At 50.8% G+C, this 25,526-nt stretch overlaps 2 protein-coding genes across 2 annotated transcripts in view; one reads left to right on the forward strand and one right to left on the reverse strand.

Moving 5' to 3' along the window:
- Positions 1-25,526, forward strand: part of SNRPF (small nuclear ribonucleoprotein polypeptide F) — a 1,022,948-nt gene that overhangs the window by 784,017 nt on the left and 213,405 nt on the right. The window lies entirely within an intron of this gene.
- Positions 1-25,526, reverse strand: part of CCDC38 (coiled-coil domain containing 38) — a 2,358,499-nt gene that overhangs the window by 619,839 nt on the left and 1,713,134 nt on the right. The window lies entirely within an intron of this gene.

Consider the following 25,526-nt stretch of genomic DNA (forward strand, 5'->3'; position numbering starts at 1 on the left):
CGCTGCCAACTTAGGGCGAACAAAGAAAAACCAAAGGTGATGATGGACGGAGCGTTGACAATACAAACACTCACCCCCAGTCAACTGATCTGGGTTTAATCCATCACCGTTCTTTAGCTCACTCCGCCACCCCAGTTCAGACATGACCATATGCAAATCAGTCTGACCCTGTGCCTCATGAGAACAGTGCAGACCGAACTGCCAAGCCATGTCTTCCCTGGACCGGAATCAAACTTCCCAGGACCGGTTTCTGGCATTACAACCATCTTCAGACGGGCTTGATTGACTCCAGTGGCAAATTGAGCAAGGGACTCACGTCTGAGCATAGCCTGCCAACTTAGGGCAAACAAAGAAAAACCAAAGGTGATGATGGACGGAGCATTGACAATACAAACACTCACCCCCAGTCAACTGATCTGGGTTTAATCTATCACCGTTCTTTAGCTCACTCCGCCACCCCAGTTCAGACATGGCCATATGCAAATCAGTCTGGCCCTGTGCCTCATGAGAACAGTCCAGCCCGAACTGCCAAGCCATGTCTTCCCTGGACCGGAATCAAGCTTCCCTGGACCGGAATAAAGCTTCCCAGGACCATTTTCTGGCATTACAACCGCCTTCAGCCGGGCTTGCTTGACTCCAGTGGGAAAGTGAGCAAGGGACTCACGTCTGAGCATACCCTGCCAACTTAGAGCGAACAAAGAAAAACCAAAGGTGATGATGGACGGAGCGTTGACAATACAAACACTTACTCTGAGTCAACTGATCTGGGTTTAATCCATCACCGTTCTTTAGCTCACTCTGCCACCACATTTCAGACATGGCCATATGCAAATCAGTCTGACCCTGTGCCTCATGGGAACAGTCCAGCCCGAACTGCCAAGCCATGTCCTCCCTGGACCGGAATCAAGCTTCCCAGGACCAGTTTCTGGCATTACAACCGTCTTCAGGCGGGCTTGCTTGACTCCAGTGGCAAAGTGAGCAAGGGACTCACGTCTGAGCATACGCTGCCAACTTAGGGCGAACAAAGAAAAACCAAAGGTGATGATGGACGGAGCGCTGACAATACAAACACTCACCCCCAGTCAACTGATCTGGGTTTAATCCATCACCTTTCTTTAGCTCACTCCGCCACCCCAGTTCAGACATGACCATATGCAAATCAGTCTGACCCTGTGCCTCATGAGAACAGTGCAGACCGAACTGCCAAGCCATGTCTTCCCTGGACCGGAATCAAACTTCCCAGGACCGGTTTCTGGCATTACAACCATCTTCAGACGGGCTTGATTGACTCCAGTGGCAAATTGAGCAAGGGACTCACGTCTGAGCATAGCCTGCACACTTAGGGCAAACAAAGAAAAACCAAAGGTGATGATGGACGGAGCGTTGACAATACAAACACTCACCCCCAGTCAACTGATCTGGGTTTAATCTATCACCGTTCTTTAGCTCACTCCGCCACCCCAGTTCAGACATGGCCATATGCAAATCAGTCTGGCCCTGTGCCTCATGAGAACAGTCCAGCCCGAACTGCCAAGCCATGTCTTCCCTGGACCGGAATCAAGCTTCCCTGGACCGGTTTCTGGCATTACAACCGTCGTCAGCCGGGCTTGCTTGACTCCAGTGGCAAAGTGAGCAATGACTCACCTCTGAGCATCCCCTGCCAACTTAGGGCGAACAAAGAAAAACCAAAGGTGATGATGGACGGAGCGTTGACAATACAAACACTCACCCCCAGTCAACTGATCTGGGTTTAATCCCTCACCGTTCTTTAGCTCACTCCGCCACCCCAGTTCAGACATGGCCATATGCCAATTAGTCTGAACCTGTGCCTCATGGGAACAGTCCAGACCGAACTGCCATGCCATGTCTTCCCTGGACCGGAATCAAACTTCCCAGGACCGGTTTCTGGCATTACATCCATCTTCAGATGGGCTTGCTTGACTCCAGTGGCAAATTGAGCAAGGGACTCACGTCTGAGCATAGCCTGCCAACTTAGGGCAAACAAAGAAAAACTAAAGGTGATGATGGACGGAGCGTTGACAATACAAACACTCACCCCCAGTCAACTGATCTGGGTTTAATCTATCACCGTTCTTTAGCTCACTCCGCCACCCCAGTTCAGACATGGCCATATGCAAATCAGTCTGACCCTGTGCCTCATGGGAACAGTCCAGCCCGAACTGCCAAGCCATGTCTTCCTGGACTGGAATCAAGCTTCCCAGGACCGGTTTCTGGTATTACAACTGTCTTCAGGCGGGCTTGCTTGACTCCAGTGGCAAAGTGAGCAAGGGACTCACGTCTGAGCATACGCTGCCAACTTAGGGCGAACACAGAAAAACCAAAGGTGATGATGGATGGAGCGTTGACAATACAAACACTCACCCCCAGTCAACTAATCTGGGTTTAATCCATCACCGTTCTTTAGCTCACTCCGCCACCCCAGTTCAGACATGGCCATATGCAAATCAGTCTGACCCTGTGCCTCATGAGAACAGTCCAGCCCGAACTGCCAAGCCATGTCTTCCCTGGACCGGAATCAAGCTTCCCTGGACCGGTTTCTGGCATTACAACCGTCGTCAGCCGGGCTTGCTTGACTCCAGTGGCAAAGTGAGCAATGACTCACGTCTGAGCATCCCCTGCCAACTTAGGGCGAACAAAGAAAAACCAAAGGTGATGATGGACGGAGCGTTGACAATACAAACACTCACCCCCAGTCAACTGATCTGGGTTTAATCCATCACCGTTCTTTAGCTCACTCCGCCACCCCAGTTCAGACATGGCCATATGCAAATCAGTCTGACCCTGTGCCTCATGGGAACAGTCCAGCCCGAACTGCCAAGCCATGTCTTCCTGGACAGCAATCAAGCTTCCCAGGACCGGTTTCTGGCATTACAACTGTCTTCAGACTGGCTTGCTTTACTCCAGTGGCAAAGTGAGCAAGGGAATCACGTCTGAGCATAGCCTGCCAACTTAGGGCAAACAAAGAAAAACTAAAGGTGATGATGGACGGAGCGTTGACAATACAAACACTCACCCCCAGTCAACTGATCTGGGTTTAATCCATCACCGTTCTTTAGCTCACTCCGCCACCCCAGACATGGCCATATGCCAATTAGTCTGACCCTGTCTCTCATGGGAACAGTCCAGGCCGAACTGCCAAGCCATGTCTTCCCTGGATCGGAATCAAACTTCCCAGGACCGGTTTCTGGCATTACAACCATCTTCAGACTGGCTTGCTTGACTCCAGTGGCAAAGTGAGCAAGGGACTCACGTCTGAATATACCCTGCCAACTTAGGGCGAACAAAGAAAAACCAAAGGTGATGATGGACGGAGCGTTGACAATACAAACACTCACCCCCAGTCAACTGATCTGGGTTTAATCCAGCTCCGTTCTTTAGCTCACTCCGCCACCCCAGTTCAGACATGGCCATATGCAAATCAATCTGACCCTGTGCATCATGGGAACAGTCCAGCCCGCATTGCCAAGCCATGTCTTCCCTGGACTGGAATCAAGCTTCCAAGACCGGTTTCTGGCATTACAACCGTCTTCAGACTGGCTTGCTTGACTCCAGTGGCAAAGTGAGCAAGGGACTCACGTCTGAAAATATCCTGCCAACTTAGGGCAAACAAAGAAAAACCAAAGGTGATGATGGACGGAGCGTTGACAATACCAACAGTCACCCCAGTCAACTGATATGGGTTTAATCCATCACTGTTCTTTAGCTCACTCCACCACTCCAGTTCAGACATGGCCATATGCAAATCAGTCTGACCCTGTGCCTCATGGGAACAGTCCAGCCCGAACTGCCAAGCCATGTCTTCCCTGGAACGGAATCAAGCTTCCCAGGACCGGTTTCTGGCATTACAACCGTCTTCAGCCGGGCTTGCTTGACTCCAGTGGCAAAGTGAGCAAGGGACTCACGTCTGAAAATACCCTGCCAACTTAGGGCGAACAAAGAAAAACCAATGGTCCGATGGACGGAGCGTTGACAATACAAACACTCACCCCCAGTCAACTGATATGGGTTTAATCCATCACCGTTCTTTAGCTCACTCCGCCACCCCAGTTCAGACATGGCTATATGCAAATCAGTCTGCCCCTGTGCCTCATGGGAACAGTCCAGCCCGAACTGCCAAGCCATGTCTTCCCTGCACCGGAATCAAGCTTCCCAGGACCGGTTTCGGGCATTACAACCGTCTTCAGCTGGGCTTTCTTGACTCCAGTTGCAAAGTGGGCAAGGGACTCACGTCTGAGCATACCCTGCAAACTTATGGCGAACAAAGAAAAACCAAAGGTGATGATGGACGGAGCGTTGACAATACAAACACTCAACCCCAGTCAACTGATCTGGGATTAATCCATCACCGTTCTTTAGCTCACTCCGCCACCCCAGTTCAGACATGGCCATATGCAAATCAGTCTGACACTGTGCCTCATGGGAACACTCCAGCCCGAACTGCCAAGCCATGACTTCCCTGGACCGGAATAAAGCTTCCCAGGACCAGTTTCTGGCATTACAACCGCCTTCAGCCGGGCTTGCTTGACTCCAGTGGGAAAGTGAGCAAGGGACTCACGTCTGAGCATACCCTGCCAACTTAGAGCGAACAAAGAAAAACCAAAGGTGATGATGGACGGAGCGTTGACAATACAAACACTTACTCTGAGTCAACTGATCTGGGTTTAATCCATCACCGTTCTTTAGCTCACTCTGCCACCACATTTCAGACATGGCCATATGCAAATCAGTCTGACCCTGTGCCTCATGGGAACAGTCCAGCCCGAACTGCCAAGCCATGTCCTCCCTGGACCAGAATCAAGCTTCCCAGGACCAGTTTCTGGCATTACAACCGTCTTCAGGCGGGCTTGCTTGACTCCAGTGGCAAAGTGAGCAAGGGACTCACGTCTGAGCATACGCTGCCAACTTAGGGCGAACAAAGAAAAACCAAAGGTGATGATGGACGGAGCGTTGACAATACAAACACTCACCCCCAGTCAACTGATCTGGGTTTAATCCATCACCGTTCTTTAGCTCACTCCGCCACCCCAGTTCAGACATGACCATATGCAAATCAGTCTGACCCTGTGCCTCATGAGAACAGTGCAGACCGAACTGCCAAGCCATGTCTTCCCTGGACCGGAATCAAACTTCCCAGGACCGGTTTCTGGCATTACAACCATCTTCAGACGGGCTTGATTGACTCCAGTGGCAAATTGAGCAAGGGACTCACGTCTGAGCATAGCCTGCCAACTTAGGGCAAACAAAGAAAAACCAAAGGTGATGATGGACGGAGCATTGACAATACAAACACTCACCCCCAGTCAACTGATCTGGGTTTAATCTATCACCGTTCTTTAGCTCACTCCGCCACCCCAGTTCAGACATGGCCATATGCAAATCAGTCTGGCCCTGTGCCTCATGAGAACAGTCCAGCCCGAACTGCCAAGCCATGTCTTCCCTGGACCGGAATCAAGCTTCCCTGGACCGGAATAAAGCTTCCCAGGACCATTTTCTGGCATTACAACCGCCTTCAGCCGGGCTTGCTTGACTCCAGTGGGAAAGTGAGCAAGGGACTCACGTCTGAGCATACCCTGCCAACTTAGAGCGAACAAAGAAAAACCAAAGGTGATGATGGACGGAGCGTTGACAATACAAACACTTACTCTGAGTCAACTGATCTGGGTTTAATCCATCACCGTTCTTTAGCTCACTCTGCCACCACATTTCAGACATGGCCATATGCAAATCAGTCTGACCCTGTGCCTCATGGGAACAGTCCAGCCCGAACTGCCAAGCCATGTCCTCCCTGGACCGGAATCAAGCTTCCCAGGACCAGTTTCTGGCATTACAACCGTCTTCAGGCGGGCTTGCTTGACTCCAGTGGCAAAGTGAGCAAGGGACTCACGTCTGAGCATACGCTGCCAACTTAGGGCGAACAAAGAAAAACCAAAGGTGATGATGGACGGAGCGCTGACAATACAAACACTCACCCCCAGTCAACTGATCTGGGTTTAATCCATCACCTTTCTTTAGCTCACTCCGCCACCCCAGTTCAGACATGACCATATGCAAATCAGTCTGACCCTGTGCCTCATGAGAACAGTGCAGACCGAACTGCCAAGCCATGTCTTCCCTGGACCGGAATCAAACTTCCCAGGACCGGTTTCTGGCATTACAACCATCTTCAGACGGGCTTGATTGACTCCAGTGGCAAATTGAGCAAGGGACTCACGTCTGAGCATAGCCTGCACACTTAGGGCAAACAAAGAAAAACCAAAGGTGATGATGGACGGAGCGTTGACAATACAAACACTCACCCCCAGTCAACTGATCTGGGTTTAATCTATCACCGTTCTTTAGCTCACTCCGCCACCCCAGTTCAGACATGGCCATATGCAAATCAGTCTGGCCCTGTGCCTCATGAGAACAGTCCAGCCCGAACTGCCAAGCCATGTCTTCCCTGGACCGGAATCAAGCTTCCCTGGACCGGTTTCTGGCATTACAACCGTCGTCAGCCGGGCTTGCTTGACTCCAGTGGCAAAGTGAGCAATGACTCACCTCTGAGCATCCCCTGCCAACTTAGGGCGAACAAAGAAAAACCAAAGGTGATGATGGACGGAGCGTTGACAATACAAACACTCACCCCCAGTCAACTGATCTGGGTTTAATCCCTCACCGTTCTTTAGCTCACTCCGCCACCCCAGTTCAGACATGGCCATATGCCAATTAGTCTGAACCTGTGCCTCATGGGAACAGTCCAGACCGAACTGCCATGCCATGTCTTCCCTGGACCGGAATCAAACTTCCCAGGACCGGTTTCTGGCATTACATCCATCTTCAGATGGGCTTGCTTGACTCCAGTGGCAAATTGAGCAAGGGACTCACGTCTGAGCATAGCCTGCCAACTTAGGGCAAACAAAGAAAAACTAAAGGTGATGATGGACGGAGCGTTGACAATACAAACACTCACCCCCAGTCAACTGATCTGGGTTTAATCTATCACCGTTCTTTAGCTCACTCCGCCACCCCAGTTCAGACATGGCCATATGCAAATCAGTCTGACCCTGTGCCTCATGGGAACAGTCCAGCCCGAACTGCCAAGCCATGTCTTCCTGGACTGGAATCAAGCTTCCCAGGACCGGTTTCTGGTATTACAACTGTCTTCAGGCGGGCTTGCTTGACTCCAGTGGCAAAGTGAGCAAGGGACTCACGTCTGAGCATACGCTGCCAACTTAGGGCGAACACAGAAAAACCAAAGGTGATGATGGATGGAGCGTTGACAATACAAACACTCACCCCCAGTCAACTAATCTGGGTTTAATCCATCACCGTTCTTTAGCTCACTCCGCCACCCCAGTTCAGACATGGCCATATGCAAATCAGTCTGACCCTGTGCCTCATGAGAACAGTCCAGCCCGAACTGCCAAGCCATGTCTTCCCTGGACCGGAATCAAGCTTCCCTGGACCGGTTTCTGGCATTACAACCGTCGTCAGCCGGGCTTGCTTGACTCCAGTGGCAAAGTGAGCAATGACTCACGTCTGAGCATCCCCTGCCAACTTAGGGCGAACAAAGAAAAACCAAAGGTGATGATGGACGGAGCGTTGACAATACAAACACTCACCCCCAGTCAACTGATCTGGGTTTAATCCATCACCGTTCTTTAGCTCACTCCGCCACCCCAGTTCAGACATGGCCATATGCAAATCAGTCTGACCCTGTGCCTCATGGGAACAGTCCAGCCCGAACTGCCAAGCCATGTCTTCCTGGACAGCAATCAAGCTTCCCAGGACCGGTTTCTGGCATTACAACTGTCTTCAGACTGGCTTGCTTTACTCCAGTGGCAAAGTGAGCAAGGGAATCACGTCTGAGCATAGCCTGCCAACTTAGGGCAAACAAAGAAAAACTAAAGGTGATGATGGACGGAGCGTTGACAATACAAACACTCACCCCCAGTCAACTGATCTGGGTTTAATCCATCACCGTTCTTTAGCTCACTCCGCCACCCCAGACATGGCCATATGCCAATTAGTCTGACCCTGTCTCTCATGGGAACAGTCCAGGCCGAACTGCCAAGCCATGTCTTCCCTGGATCGGAATCAAACTTCCCAGGACCGGTTTCTGGCATTACAACCATCTTCAGACTGGCTTGCTTGACTCCAGTGGCAAAGTGAGCAAGGGACTCACGTCTGAATATACCCTGCCAACTTAGGGCGAACAAAGAAAAACCAAAGGTGATGATGGACGGAGCGTTGACAATACAAACACTCACCCCCAGTCAACTGATCTGGGTTTAATCCAGCTCCGTTCTTTAGCTCACTCCGCCACCCCAGTTCAGACATGGCCATATGCAAATCAATCTGACCCTGTGCATCATGGGAACAGTCCAGCCCGCATTGCCAAGCCATGTCTTCCCTGGACTGGAATCAAGCTTCCAAGACCGGTTTCTGGCATTACAACCGTCTTCAGACTGGCTTGCTTGACTCCAGTGGCAAAGTGAGCAAGGGACTCACGTCTGAAAATATCCTGCCAACTTAGGGCAAACAAAGAAAAACCAAAGGTGATGATGGACGGAGCGTTGACAATACCAACAGTCACCCCAGTCAACTGATATGGGTTTAATCCATCACTGTTCTTTAGCTCACTCCACCACTCCAGTTCAGACATGGCCATATGCAAATCAGTCTGACCCTGTGCCTCATGGGAACAGTCCAGCCCGAACTGCCAAGCCATGTCTTCCCTGGAACGGAATCAAGCTTCCCAGGACCGGTTTCTGGCATTACAACCGTCTTCAGCCGGGCTTGCTTGACTCCAGTGGCAAAGTGAGCAAGGGACTCACGTCTGAAAATACCCTGCCAACTTAGGGCGAACAAAGAAAAACCAATGGTCCGATGGACGGAGCGTTGACAATACAAACACTCACCCCCAGTCAACTGATATGGGTTTAATCCATCACCGTTCTTTAGCTCACTCCGCCACCCCAGTTCAGAAATGGCCATATGCAAATCAGTCTGACTCTGTGCCTCATGGGAACAGTCCAGCCCGGAATGCCAAGCCACGTCTTCCCTGGACCGGAATCAAGCTTCCCAGGACCTGTTTCTGGCATTACAACAGTCTTCAGTGGGGCTTGCTTGACTCCAGTGGCAAAGTGAGCAAGGGACTCACGTTGGAGCATGCCCTGCCAACTTAGGGCGAACAAAGAAAAACCAAAGGTGATGATGAATGGAGTGTTGACAATACAAACACTCACCCCCAATCAACTGATCTGGGTTTAATCCATGACCATTCTTTAGCTCACTCCGCCACCCTAGTTCAGACATGGCCATATGCAAATCAGTCTGACCCTGTGCCTCATGGGAACAGTCCAACCCAAACTGGACCGGAATAAGCGTCCCAGGACCCTGTTTCTGGCATTACAACCGTCTTCAGCCGGGCTTGCTTGACTCCACTGGCAAAGTGAGCAAGGGACTCACATCTGAGCATACCCTGCCAACTTAGGGTGAACAAAGAAAAACCAAAGGTGATGATGGACGGAGCGTTGACAATACAAACACTCACCCCCAGTCAACTGATCTGGGTTTAATCTATCACCGTTCTTTAGCTCACTCCGCCACCCCAGTTCAGACATGGCCATATACATATCAGTCTGGCCTTGTGCCTCATGCGAACAGTCCAGCCCGAATTTCCATGCCTGGTCTTCCCTGGACCGGAATCAAGCTTCCCTGGACCGGTTTCTGGCATTACAACCGTCGTCTGCCAGGCTTGCTTGACTCCAGTGGCAAAGTGAGCAATGACTCACGTCTGAGCATCCCCTGCCAACTTAGGGCGAACAAAGAAAAACCAAAGGTGATGATGGACGGAGCGTTGACAATACAAACACTCACCCCCAGTCAACTGATCTGGGTTTAATCCATCACCGTTCTTTAGCTCACTCCGCCACCCCAGTTCAGACATGGCCATATGCAAATCAGTCTGACCCTGTGCCTCATGGGAACAGTCCAGCCCGAACTGCCAAGCCATGTCTTCCTGGACAGCAATCAAGCTTCCCAGGACCGGTTTCTGGCATTACAACTGTCTTCAGACTGGCTTGCTTTACTCCAGTGGCAAAGTGAGCAAGGGACTCACGTCTGAATATATCCTGCCAACTTAGGGCAAACAAAGAAAAACCAAAGGTGATGATGGACGGAGCGTTGACAATACAAACACTCACCCCCAGTCAACTGATCTGGGTTTAATCCATCACCGTTCTTTAGCTCACTCCGCCACCCCAGTTCAGACATGGCCATATGCAAATCAGTCTGACCCTGTGCCTCATGAGAACAGTCCAGCCCGAACTGCCAAGCCATGTCTTCCCTGGACCGGAATCAAGCTTCCCTGGACCGGAATAAAGCTTCCCAGGACCAGTTTCTGGCATTACAACCGACTTCAGCCGGGCTTGCTTGACTCCAGTGGGAAAGTGAGCAAGGGACTCACGTCTGAGCATACCCTGCCAACTTAGAGCGAACAAAGAAAAACCAAAGGTGATGATGGACGGAGCGTTGACAATACAAACACTTACTCTGAGTCAACTGATCTGGGTTTAATCCATCACCGTTCTTTAGCTCACTCTGCCACCACATTTCAGACATGGCCATATGCAAATCAGTCTGACCCTGTGCCTCATGGGAACAGTCCAGCCCGAACTGCCAAGCCATGTCCTCCCTGGACCGGAATCAAGCTTCCCAGGACCAGTTTCTGGCATTACAACTGTCTTCAGACTGGCTTGCTTTACTCCAGTGGCAAAGTGAGCAAGGGACTCACGTCTGAATATATCCTGCCAACTTAGGGCAAACAAAGAAAAACCAAAGGTGATGATGGACGGAGCGTTGACAATACAAACACTCACCCCCAGTCAACTGATCTGGGTTTAATCCATCACCGTTCTTTAGCTCACTCCGCCACCCCAGTTCAGACATGGCCATATGCAAATCAGTCTGACCCTGTGCCTCATGGGAACAGTCCAGACCGAACTGCCAAGCCATGTCTTCCCTGGACCGGAATCAAACTTCCCAAGACCGGTTTCTGGCATTACAACCCTCTTCAGACGGGCTTGCTTGACTCCAGTGGCAAATTGAGCAAGGGAATCACGTCTGAGCATAGCCTGCCAACTTAGGGCAAACAAAGAAAAACTAAAGGTGATGATGGACGGAGCGTTGACAATACAAACACTCACCCCCAGTCAACTGATCTGGGTTTAATCCATCACCGTTCTTTAGCTCACTCCGCCACCCCAGTTCAGACATGGCCATATGCCAATTAGTCTGACCCTGTCTCTCATGGGAACAGTGCAGGCCGAACTGCCAAGCCATGTCTTCCCTGGATCGGAATCAAACTTCCCAGGACCGGTTTCTGGCATTACAACCATCTTCAGACTGGCTTGCTTGACTCCAGTGGCAAAGTGAGCAAGGGACTCACGTCTGAATATACCCTGCCAACTTAGGGCGAACAAAGAAAAACCAAAGGTGATGATGGACGGAGCGTTGACAATACAAACACTCACCCCCAGTCAACTGATCTGGGTTTAATCCAGCTCCGTTCTTTAGCTCACTCCGCCACCCCAGTTCAGACATGGCCATATGCAAATCAATCTGACCCTGTGCATCATGGGAACAGTCCAGCCCGCATTGCCAAGCCATGTCTTCCCTGGACCGGAATCAAGCTTCCAAGACCGGTTTCTGGCATTACAACCGTCTTCAGACTGGCTTGCTTGACTCCAGTGGCAAAGTGAGCAAGGGACTCACGTCTGAAAATATCCTGCCAACTTAGGGCAAACAAAGAAAAACCAAAGGTGATGATGGACGGAGCGTTGACAATACCAACAGTCACCCCAGTCAACTGATATGGGTTTAATCCATCACTGTTCTTTAGCTCACTCCACCACTCCAGTTCAGACATGGCCATATGCAAATCAGTCTGACCCTGTGCCTCATGGGAACAGTCCAGCCCGAACTGCCAAGCCATGTCTTCCCTGGAACGGAATCAAGCTTCCCAGGACCGGTTTCTGGCATTACAACCGTCTTCAGCCGGGCTTGCTTGACTCCAGTGGCAAAGTGAGCAAGGGACTCACGTCTGAAAATACCCTGCCAACTTAGGGCGAACAAAGAAAAACCAATGGTCCGATGGACGGAGCGTTGACAATACAAACACTCACCCCCAGTCAACTGATATGGGTTTAATCCATCACCGTTCTTTAGCTCACTCCGCCACCCCAGTTCAGAAATGGCCATATGCAAATCAGTCTGACTCTGTGCCTCATGGGAAGAGTCCAGCCCGGAATGCCAAGCCACGTCTTCCCTGGACCGGAATCAAGCTTCCCAGGACCTGTTTCTGGCATTACAACAGTCTTCAGTGGGGCTTGCTTGACTCCAGTGGCAAAGTGAGCAAGGGACTCACGTTGGAGCATACCCTGCCAACTTAGGGCGAACAAAGAAAAAACAAAGGTGATGATGAATGGAGTGTTGACAATACAAACACTCACCCCCAATCAACTGATCTGGGTTTAATCCATGACCATTCTTTAGCTCACTCCGCCACCCCAGTTCAGACATGGCCATATGCAAATCAGTCTGACCCTGTGCCTCATGGGAACAGTCCAACCCAAACTGGACCGGAATAAGCGTCCCAGGACCCTGTTTCTGGCATTACAACCGTCTTCAGCCGGGCTTGCTTGACTCCACTGGCAAAGTGAGCAAGGGACTCACATCTGAGCATACCCTGCCAACTTAGGGTGAACAAAGAAAAACCAAAGGTGATGATGGACGGAGCGTTGACAATACAAACACTCACCCCCAGTCAACTGATCTGGGTTTAATCTATCACCGTTCTTTAGCTCACTCCGCCACCCCAGTTCAGACATGGCCATATACATATCAGTCGGGCCCTGTGCCTCATGCGAACAGTCCAGCCCGAATTTCCATGCCTGGTCTTCCCTGGACCGGAATCAAGCTTCCCTGGACCGGTTTCTGGCATTACAACCGTCGTCAGCCGGGCTTGCTTGACTCCAGTGGCAAAGTGAGCAATGACTCACGTCTGAGCATCCCCTGCCAACTTAGGGCGAACAAAGAAAAACCAAAGGTGATGATGGACGGAGCGTTGACAATACAAACACTCACCCCCAGTCAACTGATCTGGGTTTAATCCATCACCGTTCTTTAGCTCACTCCGCCACCCCAGTTCAGACATGGCCATATGCAAATCAGTCTGACCCTGTGCCTCATGGGAACAGTCCAGCCCGAACTGCCAAGCCATGTCTTCCTGGACAGCAATCAAGCTTCCCAGGACCGGTTTCTGGCATTACAACTGTCTTCAGACTGGCTTGCTTTACTCCAGTGGCAAAGTGAGCAAGGGACTCACGTCCGAATATATCCTGCCAACTTAGGGCAAACAAAGAAAAACCAAAGGTGATGATGGACGGAGCGTTGACAATACAAACACTCACCCCCAGTCAACTGATCTGGGTTTAATCCATCACCGTTCTTTAGCTCACTCCGCCACCCCAGTTCAGACATGGCCATATGCAAATCAGTCTGACCCTGTGCCTCATGGGAACAGTCCAGACCGAACTGCAAAGCCATGTCTTCCCTGGACCGGAATCAAACTTCCCAGGACCGGTTTCTGGCATTACAACCATCTTCAGACGGGCTTGCTTGACTCCAGTGGCAAATTGAGCAAGGGACTCACGTCTGAGCATAGCCTGCCAACTTAGGGCAAACAAAGAAAAACTAAAGGTGATGATGGACGGAGCGTTGACAATACAAACACTCACCCCCAGTCAACTGATCTGGGTTTAATCCATCACCGTTCTTTAGCTCACTCCGCCACCCCAGTTCAGACATGGCCATATGCCAATTAGTCTGACCCTGTCTCTCATGGGAACAGTCCAGACCGAACTGCCAAGCCATGTCTTCCCTGGATCGGAATCAAACTTCCCAGGACCGGTTTCTGGCATTACAACCATCTTCAGACGGGCTTGCTTGACTCCAGTGGCAAATTGAGCAAGGGACTCACGTCTGAGCATAGCCTGCCAACTTAGGGCAAACAAAGAAAAACTAAAGGTGATGATGGACGGAGCGTTGACAATACAAACACTCACCCCGAGTCAACTGATCTGGGTTTAATCTATCACCGTTCTTTAGCTCACTCCGCCACCCCAGTTCAGACATGGCCATATGCAAATCAGTCTGACCCTGTGCCTCATGGAAACAGTCCAGCCCGAACTGCCAAGCCATGTCTTCCTGGACTGGAATCAAGCTTCCCAGGACCGGTTTCTGGCATTACAACTGTCTTCAGACTGGCTTGCTTGACTCCAGTGGCAAAGTGAGCAAGGGACTCACGTCTGAATATACCCTGCCAACTTAGGGCGAACAAAGAAAAACCAAAGGTGATGATGGACGGAGCGTTGACAATACAAACACTCACCCCCAGTCAACTGATCTGAGTTTAATCCAGCTCCGTTCTTTAGCTCACTCCGCCACCCCAGTTCAGACATGGCCATATGCAAATCAATCTGACCCTGTGCATCATGGGAACAGTCCAGCCCGCATTGCCAAGCCATTTCTTCCCTGGACCGGAATCAAGCTTCCAAGACCGGTTTCTGGCATTACAACCGTCTTCAGACTGGCTTGCTTGACTCCAGTGGCAAAGTAAGCAAGGGACTCACGTCTGAAAATATCCTGCCAACTTAGGGCAAACAAAGAAAAACCAAAGGTGATGATGGACGGAGCGTTGACAATACCAACAGTCACCCCAGTCAACTGATATGGGTTTAATCCATCACTGTTCTTTAGCTCACTCCACCACTCCAGTTCAGACATGGCCATATGCAAATCAGTCTGACCCTGTGCCTCATGGGAACAGTCCAGCCCGAACTGCCAAGCCATGTCTTCCCTGGAACGGAATCAAGCTTCCCAGGACCGGTTTCTGGCATTACAACCGTCTTCAGCCGGGCTTGCTTGACTCCAGTGGCAAAGTGAGCAAGGGACTCACGTCTGAAAATACCCTGCCAACTTAGGGCGAACAAAGAAAAACCAATGGTCCGATGGACGGAGCGTTGACAATACAAACACTCACCCCCAGTCAACTGATATGGGTTTAATCCATCACCGTTCTTTAGCTCACTCCGCCACCCCAGTTCAGAAATGGCCATATGCAAATCAGTCTGACCCTGTGCCTCATGGGAACAGTCCAGCCCGGAATGCCAAGCCATGTCTTCCCTGGACCGGAATCAAGCTTCCCAGGACCTGTTTCTGGCATTACAACAGTCTTCAGTGGGGCTTGCTTGACTCCAGTGGCAAAGTGAGCAAGGGACTCACGTTGGAGCATACCCTGCCAACTTAGGGCGAACAAAGAAAAACCAAAGGTGATGATGAATGGAGTGTTGACAATACAAACACTCACCCCCAATCAACTGATCTGGGTTTAATCCATGACCATTCTTTAGCTCACTCCGCCACCCCAGTTCAGACATGGCCATATGCAAATCAGTCTGACCCTGTGCCTCATGGGAACAGTCCAACCCAAACTGGACCGGAATAAGCGTCCCAGGACCCTGTTTCTGGCATTACAACCGTATTCAGCCGGGCTTGCTTGACTCCACTGGCAAAGTGAGCAAGGGACTCACGTCTGAGCATACCCTGCCAACTTAGGGTGAACAAAGAAAAACCAAAGGTGATGATGAATGGAGTGTTGACAATACAAACACTCACCCCCAATCAACTGATCTGGGTTTAATCCGTCACCGTTCTTTAGCTCACTCCTCCACCCCAGTTCAGACATGGTCATATGCAAATCAGTCTGACCCTGAGCCTCGTGGGAAAAGTCCAGCCCGAACTGCCAAGCCATGTCTTCCTTGGACCTGAATCAAGCTTCCCAGGATGGGTTTCTGGCATTACAACCATCTTCAGACTGGCTTGCTTGACTCCAGTGGCAAAGTGAGCAAGAGACTCACGTCTGAACATACCCTGCCAACTTAGGGCGAACAAAGAAAAACCAAAGGTGATGATGAATGGAGTGTTGACAATACAAACACTCACCCCCAGTCAACTGATCTGGGTTTAATCCATCAACGTTCTTTAGCTCACTCCACTACCCCAGTTCAGACATGGCCATATGCAAATCAGTCTGCCCCTGTGCCTCATGGGAACAGTCCAGCCCGAACTTCCAAGCCATGTCTTCCCTAGACCGGAATCAAGCTTCCCAGGGCTGGTTTCTGGCATTATAACCGTCTTCAGCCAGGCTTGTTTGACTCAAGTGGCAAAGTGAGCAAGGGACTCACGTCTGAGCATAGCCTGCCATCTTAGGGCGAACAAAGAATAACCAAAGGTGAGGATGGACGGAGCGTTGACAATACAAACACTCACCCCCAGTCTACTGATCAGGGTTTTATCCATCACCGTTGTTTAGCTCACTCCGCCACCCCAGTTCAGACATGGCTATATGCAAATCAGTCTGCCCCTGTGCCTCATGGGAACAGTCCAGCCCGAACTGCCAAGCCATGTCTTCCCTGCACCGGAATCAAGCTTCCCAGGACCGGTTTCGGGCATTACAACCGTCTTCAGCTGGGCTTGCTTGACTCCAGTTGCAAAGTGAGCAAGGGACTCACGTCTGAGCATACCCTGCAAACTTATGGCGAACAAAGAAAAACCAAAGGTGATGATGGACGGAGCGTTGACAATACAAACACTCAACCCCAGTCAACTGATCTGGGATTAATCCATCACCGTTCTTTAGCTCACTCCGCCACCCCAGTTCAGACATGGCCATATGCAAATCAGTCTGACACTGTGCCTCATGGGAACACTCCAGCCCGAACTGCCAAGCCATGACTTCCCTGGACCGGAATAAAGCTTCCCAGGACCAGTTTCTGGCATTACAACCGCCTTCAGCCGGGCTTGCTTGACTCCAGTGGGAAAGTGAGCAAGGGACTCACGTCTGAGCATACCCTGCCAACTTAGAGCGAACAAAGAAAAACCAAAGGTGATGATGGACGGAGCGTTGACAATACAAACACTTACTCTGAGTCAACTGATCTGGGTTTAATCCATCACCGTTCTTTAGCTCACTCTGCCACCACATTTCAGACATGGCCATATGCAAATCAGTCTGACCCTGTGCCTCATGGGAACAGTCCAGCCCGAACTGCCAAGCCATGTCCTCCCTGGACCGGAATCAAGCTTCCCAGGACCAGTTTCTGGCATTACAACCGTCTTCAGGCGGGCTTGCTTGACTCCAGTGGCAAAGTGAGCAAGGGACTCACGTCTGAGCATACGCTGCCAACTTAGGGCGAACAAAGAAAAACCAAAGGTGATGATGGACGGAGCGTTGACAATACAAACACTCACCCCCAGTCAACTGATCTGGGTTTAATCCATCACCGTTCTTTAGCTCACTCCGCCACCTCAGTTCAGACATGACCATATGCAAATCAGTCTGACCCTGTGCCTCATGAGAACAGTGCAGACCGAACTGCCAAGCCATGTCTTCCCTGGACCGGAATCAAACTTCCCAGGACCGGTTTCTGGCATTACAACCATCTTCAGACGGGCTTGATTGACTCCAGTGGCAAATTGAGCAAGGGACTCACGTCTGAGCATAGCCTGCCAACTTAGGGCAAACAAAGAAAAACCAAAGGTGATGATGGACGGAGCGTTGACAATACAAACACTCACCCCCAGTCAACTGATCTGGGTTTAATCTATCACCGTTCTTTAGCTCACTCCGCCGCCCCAGTTCAGACATGGCCATATGCAAATCAGTCTGGCCCTGTGCCTCATGAGAACAGTCCAGCCCGAACTGCCAAGCCATGTCTTCCCTGGACCGGAATCAAGCTTCCCTGGACCGGTTTCTGGCATTACAACCGTCGTCAGCCGGGCTTGCTTGACTCCAGTGGCAAAGTGAGCAATGACTCACCTCTGAGCATCCCCTGCCAACTTAGGGCGAACAAAGAAAAACCAAAGGTGATGATGGACGGAGCGTTGACAATACAAACACTCACCCCCAGTCAACTGATCTGGGTTTAATCCATCACAGTTCTTTAGCTCACTCCGCCACCCCAGTTCAGACATGGCCATATGCCAATTAGTCTGAACCTGTGCCTCATGGGAACAGTCCAGACCGAACTGCCAAGCCATGTCTTCCCTGGACCGGAATCAAACTTCCCAGGACCGGTTTCTGGCATTACATCCATCTTCAGATGGGCTTGCTTGACTCCAGTGGCAAATTGAGCAAGGGACTCACGTCTGAGCATAGCCTGCCAACTTAGGGCAAACAAAGAAAAACTAAAGGTGATGATGGACGGAGCGTTGACAATACAAACACTCACCCCCAGTCAACTGATCTGGGTTTAATCCATCACCGTTCTTTAGCTCACTCCGCCACCTCAGTTCAGACATGACCATATGCAAATCAGTCTGACCCTGTGCCTCATGAGAACAGTGCAGACCGAACTGCCAAGCCATGTCTTCCCTGGACCGGAATCAAACTTCCCAGGACCGGTTTCTGGCATTACAACCATCTTCAGACGGGCTTGATTGACTCCAGTGGCAAATTGAGCAAGGGACTCACGTCTGAGCATAGCCTGCCAACTTAGGGCAAACAAAGAAAAACCAAAGGTGATGATGGACGGAGCGTTGACAATACAAACACTCACCCCCAGTCAACTGATCTGGGTTTAATCTATCACCGTTTTTTAGCTCACTCCGCCGCCCCAGTTCAGACATGGCCATATGCAAATCAGTCTGGCCCTGTGCCTCATGAGAACAGTCCAGCCCGAACTGCCAAGCCATGTCTTCCCTGGACCGGAATCAAGCTTCCCTGGACCGGTTTCTGGCATTACAACCGTCGTCAGCCGGGCTTGCTTGACTCCAGTGGCAAAGTGAGCAATGACTCACCTCTGAGCATCCCCTGCCAACTTAGGGCGAACAAAGAAAAACCAAAGGTGATGATGGACGGAGCGTTGACAATACAAACACTCACCCCCAGTCAACTGATCTAGGTTTAATCCATCACCGTTCTTTAGCTCACTCCGCCACCCCAGTTCAGACATGGCCATATGCCAATTAGTCTGAACCTGTGCCTCATGGGAACAGTCCAGACCGAACTGCCAAGCCATGTCTTCCCTGGACCGGAATCAAACTTCCCAGGACCGGTTTCTGGCATTACATCCATCTTCAGATGGGCTTGCTTGACTCCAGTGGCAAATTGAGCAAGGGACTCACGTCTGAGCATAGCCTGCCAACTTAGGGCAAACAAAGAAAAACTAAAGGTGATGATGGACGGAGCGTTGACAATACAAACACTCACCCCCAGTCAACTGATCTGGGTTTAATCTATCACCGTTCTTTAGCTCACTCCGCCACCCCAGTTCAGACATGGCCATATGCAAATCAGTCTGACCCTGTGCCTCATGGGAACAGTCCAGCCCGAACTGCCAAGCCATGTCTTCCTGGACTGGAATCAAGCTTCCCAGGACCGGTTTCTGGTATTACAACTGTCTTCAGGCGGGCTTGCTTGACTCCAGTGGCAAAGTGAGCAAGGGACTCACGTCTGAGCATACGCTGCCAACTTAGGGCGAACACAGAAAAACCAAAGGTGATGATGGATGGAGCGTTGACAATACAAACACTCACCCCCAGTCAACTAATCTGGGTTTAATCCATCACCGTTCTTTAGCTCACTCCGCCACCCCAGTTCAGACATGGCCATATGCAAATCAGTCTGACCCTGTGCCTCATGAGAACAGTCCAGCCCGAACTGCCAAGCCATGTCTTCCCTGGACCGGAATCAAGCTTCCCTGGACCGGTTTCTGGCATTACAACCGTCGTCAGCCGGGCTTGCTTGACTCCAGTGGCAAAGTGAGCAATGACTCACGTCTGAGCATCCCCTGCCAACTTAGGGCGAACAAAGAAAAACCAAAGGTGATGATGGACGGAGCGTTGACAATACAAACACTCACCCCCAGTCAACTGATCTGGGTTTAATCCATCACCGTTCTTTAGCTCACTCCGCCACCCCAGTTCAGACATGGCCATATGCAAATCAGTCTGACCCTGTGCCTCATGGGAACAGTCCAGCCCGAACTGCCAAGCCATGTCTTCCTGGACAGCAATCAAGCTTCCCAGGACCGGTTTCTGGCATTACAACTGTCTTCAGACTGGCTTGCTTTACTCCAGTGGCAAAGTGAGCAAGGGACTCACGTCTGAATATATCCTGCCAACTTAGGGCAAACAAAGAAAAACCAAAGGTGATGATGGACGGAGCGTTGACAATACAAACACTCACCCCCAGTCAACTGATCTGGGTTTAATCCATCACCGTTCTTTAGCTCACTCCGCCACCCCAGTTCAGACATGGCCATATGCAAATCAGTCTGACCCTGTGCCTTTATGGGAACAGTCCAGACCGAACTGCCAAGCCATGTCTTCCCTGGACCGGAATCAAACTTCCCAAGACCGGTTTCTGGCATTACAACCCTCTTCAGACGGGCTTGCTTGACTCCAGTGGCAAATTGAGCAAGGGAATCACGTCTGAGCATAGCCTGCCAACTTAGGGCAAACAAAGAAAAACTAAAGGTGATGATGGACGGAGCGTTGACAATACAAACACTCACCCCCAGTCAACTGATCTGGGTTTAATCCATCACCGTTCTTTAGCTCACTCCGCCACCCCAGTTCAGACATGGCCATATGCCAATTAGTCTGACCCTGTCTCTCATGGGAACAGTCCAGGCCGAACTGCCAAGCCATGTCTTCCCTGGATCGGAATCAAACTTCCCAGGACCGGTTTCTGGCATTACAACCATCTTCAGACTGGCTTGCTTGACTCCAGTGGCAAAGTGAGCAAGGGACTCACGTCTGAATATACCCTGCCAACTTAGGGCGAACAAAGAAAAACCAAAGGTGATGATGGACGGAGCGTGACAATACAAACACTCACCCCCAGTCAACTGATCTGGGTTTAATCCAGCTCCGTTCTTTAGCTCACTCCGCCACCCCAGTTCAGACATGGCCATATGCAAATCAATCTGACCCTGTGCATCATGGGAACAGTCCAGCCCGCATTGCCAAGCCATGTCTTCCCTGGACCGGAATCAAGCTTCCAAGACCGGTTTCTGGCATTACAACCGTCTTCAGACTGGCTTGCTTGACTCCAGTGGCAAAGTGAGCAAGGGACTCACGTCTGAAAATATCCTGCCAACTTAGGGCAAACAAAGAAAAACCAAAGGTGATGATGGACGGAGCATTGACAATACCAACAGTCACCCCAGTCAACTGATATGGGTTTAATCCATCACTGTTCTTTAGCTCACTCCACCACTCCAGTTCAGACATGGCCATATGCAAATCAGTCTGACCCTGTGCCTCATGGGAACAGTCCAGCCCGAACTGCCAAGCCATGTCTTCCCTGGAACGGAATCAAGCTTCCCAGGACCGGTTTCTGGCATTACAACCGTCTTCAGCCGGGCTTGCTTGACTCCAGTGGCAAAGTGAGCAAGGGACTCACGTCTGAAAATACCCTGCCAACTTAGGGCGAACAAAGAAAAACCAATGGTCCGATGGACGGAGCGTTGACAATACAAACACTCACCCCCAGTCAACTGATATGGGTTTAATCCATCACCGTTCTTTAGCTCACTCCGCCACCCCAGTTCAGAAATGGCCATATGCAAATCAGTCTGACTCTGTGCCTCATGGGAACAGTCCAGCCCGGAATGCCAAGCCACGTCTTCCCTGGACCGGAATCAAGCTTCCCAGGACCTGTTTCTGGCATTACAACAGTCTTCAGTGGGGCTTGCTTGACTCCAGTGGCAAAGTGAGCAAGGGACTCACGTTGGAGCATACCCTGCCAACTTAGGGCGAACAAAGAAAAACCAAAGGTGATGATGAATGGAGTGTTGACAATACAAACACTCACCCCCAATCAACTGATCTGGGTTTAATCCATGACCATTCTTTAGCTCACTCCGCCACCCCAGTTCAGACATGGCCATATGCAAATCAGTCTGACCCTGTGCCTCATGGGAACAGTCCAACCCAAACTGGACCGGAATAAGCGTCCCAGGACCCTGTTTCTGGCATTACAACCGTCTTCAGCCGGGCTTGCTTGACTCCACTGGCAAAGTGAGCAAGGGACTCACATCTGAGCATACCCTGCCAACTTAGGGTGAACAAAGAAAAACCAAAGGTGATGATGGACGGAGCGTTGACAATACAAACACTCACCCCCAGTCAACTGATCTGGGTTTAATCTATCACCGTTCTTTAGCTCACTCCGCCACCCCAGTTCAGACATGGCCATATACATATCAGTCTGGCCCTGTGCCTCATGCGAACAGTCCAGCCCGAATTTCCATGCCTGGTCTTCCCTGGACCGGAATCAAGCTTCCCTGGACCGGTTTCTGGCATTACAACCGTCGTCAGCCGGGCTTGCTTGACTCCAGTGGCAAAGTGAGCAATGACTCACGTCTGAGCATCCCCTGCCAACTTAGGGCGAACAAAGAAAAACCAAAGGTGATGATGGACGGAGCGTTGACAATACAAACACTCACCCCCAGTCAACTGATCTGGGTTTAATCCATCACCGTTCTTTAGCTCACTCCGCCACCCCAGTTCAGACATGGCCATATGCAAATCAGTCTGACCCTGTGCCTCATGGGAACAGTCCAGCCCGAACTGCCAAGCCATGTCTTCCTGGACAGCAATCAAGCTTCCCAGGACCGGTTTCTGGCATTACAACTGTCTTCAGACTGGCTTGCTTTACTCCAGTGGCAAAGTGAGCAAGGGACTCACGTCTGAATATATCCTGCCAACTTAGGGCAAACAAAGAAAAACCAAAGGTGATGATGGACGGAGCGTTGACAATACAAACACTCACCCCCAGTCAACTGATCTGGGTTTAATCCATCACCGTTCTTTATCTCACTCCGCCACCCCAGTTCAGACATGGCCATATGCAAATCAGTCTGACCCTGTGCCTCATGGGAACAGTCCAGACCGAACTGCCAAGCCATGTCTTCCCTGGATCGGAATCAAACTTCCCAGGACCGGTTTCTGGCATTACAACCATCTTCAGACGGGCTTGCTTGACTCCAGTGGCAAATTGAGCAAGGGACTCGCGTCTGAGCATAGCCTGCCAACTTAGGGCAAACAAAGAAAAACTAAAGGTGATGATGGACGGAGCGTTGACAATACAAACACTCACCCCGAGTCAACTGATCTGGGTTTAATCTATCACCGTTCTTTAGCTCACTCCGCCACCCCAGTTCAGACATGGCCATATGCAAATCAGTCTGACCCTGTGCCTCATGGGAACAGTCCAGCCCGAACTGCCAAGCCATGTCTTCCTGGACTGGAATCAAGCTTCCCAGGACCGGTTTCTGGCATTACAACTGTCTTCAGACTGGCTTGCTTGACTCCAGTGGCAAAGTGAGCAAGGGACTCACGTCTGAATGTACCCTGCCAACTTAGGGCGAACAAAGAAAAACCAAAGGTGATGATGGACGGAGCGTTGACAATACAAACACTCACCCCCAGTCAACTGATCTGGGTTTAATCCAGCTCCGTTCTTTAGCTCACTCCGCCACCCCAGTTCAGACATGGCCATATGCAAATCAATCTGACCCTGTGCATCATGGGAACAGTCCAGCCCGCATTGCCAAGCCATTTCTTCCATGGACCGGAATCAAGCTTCCAAGACCGGTTTCTGGCATTACAACCGCCTTCAGACTGGCTTGCTTGACTCCAGTGGCAAAGTGAGCAAGGGACTCACGTCTGAAAATATCCTGCCAACTTAGGGCAAACAAAGAAAAACCAAAGGTGATGATGGACGGAGCGTTGACAATACCAACAGTCACCCCAGTCAACTGATATGGGTTTAATCCATCACTGTTCTTTAGCTCACTCCACCACTCCAGTTCAGACATGGCCATATGCAAATCAGTCTGACCCTGTGCCTCATGGGAACAGTCCAGCCCGAACTGCCAAGCCATGTCTTCCCTGGAACGGAATCAAGCTTCCCAGGACCGGTTTCTGGCATTACAACCGTCTTCAGCCGGGCTTGCTTGACTCCAGTGGCAAAGTGAGCAAGGGACTCACGTCTGAAAATACCCTGCCAATTTAGGGCGAACAAAGAAAAACCAATGGTCCGATGGACGGAGCGTTGACAATACAAACACTCACCCCCAGTCAACTGATATGGGTTTAATCCATCACCGTTCTTTAGCTCACTCCGCCACCCCAGTTCAGAAATGGCCATATGCAAATCAGTCTGACCCTGTGCCTCATGGGAACAGTCCAGCCCGGAATGCCAAGCCACGTCTTCCCTGGACCGGAATCAAGCTTCCCAGGACCTGTTTCTGGCATTACAACAGTCTTCAGTGGGGCTTGCTTGACTCCAGTGGCAAAGTGAGCAAAGGACTCACGTTGGAGCATACCCTGCCAACTTAGGGCGAACAAAGAAAAACCAAAGGTGATGATGAATGGAGTGTTGACAATACAAACACTCACCCCCAATCAACTGATCTGGGTTTAATCCATGACCATTCTTTAGCTCACTCCGCCACCCCAGTTCAGACATGGCCATATGCAAATCAGTCTGACCCTGTGCCTCATGGGAACAGTCCAACCCAAACTGGACCGGAATAAGCGTCCCAGGACCCTGTTTCTGGCATTACAACCGTATTCAGCCGGGCTTGCTTGACTCCACTGGCAAAGTGAGCAAGGGACTCACGTCTGAGCATACCCTGCCAACTTAGGGTGAACAAAGAAAAACCAAAGGTGATGATGAATGGAGTGTTGACAATACAAACACTCACCCCCAATCAACTGATCTGGGTTTAATCCGTCACCGTTCTTTAGCTCACTCCTCCACCCCAGTTCAGACATGGTCATATGCAAATCAGTCTGACCCTGAGCCTCATGGGAAAAGTCCAGCCCGAACTGCCAAGCCATGTCTTCCTTGGACCTGAATCAAGCTTCCCAGGATGGGTTTCTGGCATTACAACCATCTTCAGACTGGCTTGCTTGACTCCAGTGGCAAAGTGAGCAAGAGACTCACGTCTGAACATACCCTGCCAACTTAGGGCGAACAAAGAAAAACCAAAGGTGATGATGAATGGAGTGTTGACAATACAAACACTCACCCCCAGTCAACTGATCTGGGTTTAATCCATCAACGTTCTTTAGCTCACTCCACTACCCCAGTTCAGACATGGCCATATGCAAATCAGTCTGCCCCTGTGCCTCATGGGAACAGTCCAGCCCGAACTTCCAAGCCATGTCTTCCCTAGACCGGAATCAAGCTTCCCAGGGCTGGTTTCTGGCATTATAACCGTCTTCAGCCAGGCTTGTTTGACTCAAGTGGCAAAGTGAGCAAGGGACTCACGTCTGAGCATAGCCTGCCATCTTAGGGCGAACAAAGAATAACCAAAGGTGATGATGAATGGAGTGTTGACAATACAAACACTCACCCCCAGTCTACTGATCAGGGTTTTATC

Source organism: Lissotriton vulgaris, chromosome 1_1 (assembly GCF_964263255.1).
Source record: "Lissotriton vulgaris chromosome 1_1, aLisVul1.2, whole genome shotgun sequence".
Lineage (NCBI taxonomy): Eukaryota > Metazoa > Chordata > Amphibia > Caudata > Salamandridae > Lissotriton > Lissotriton vulgaris.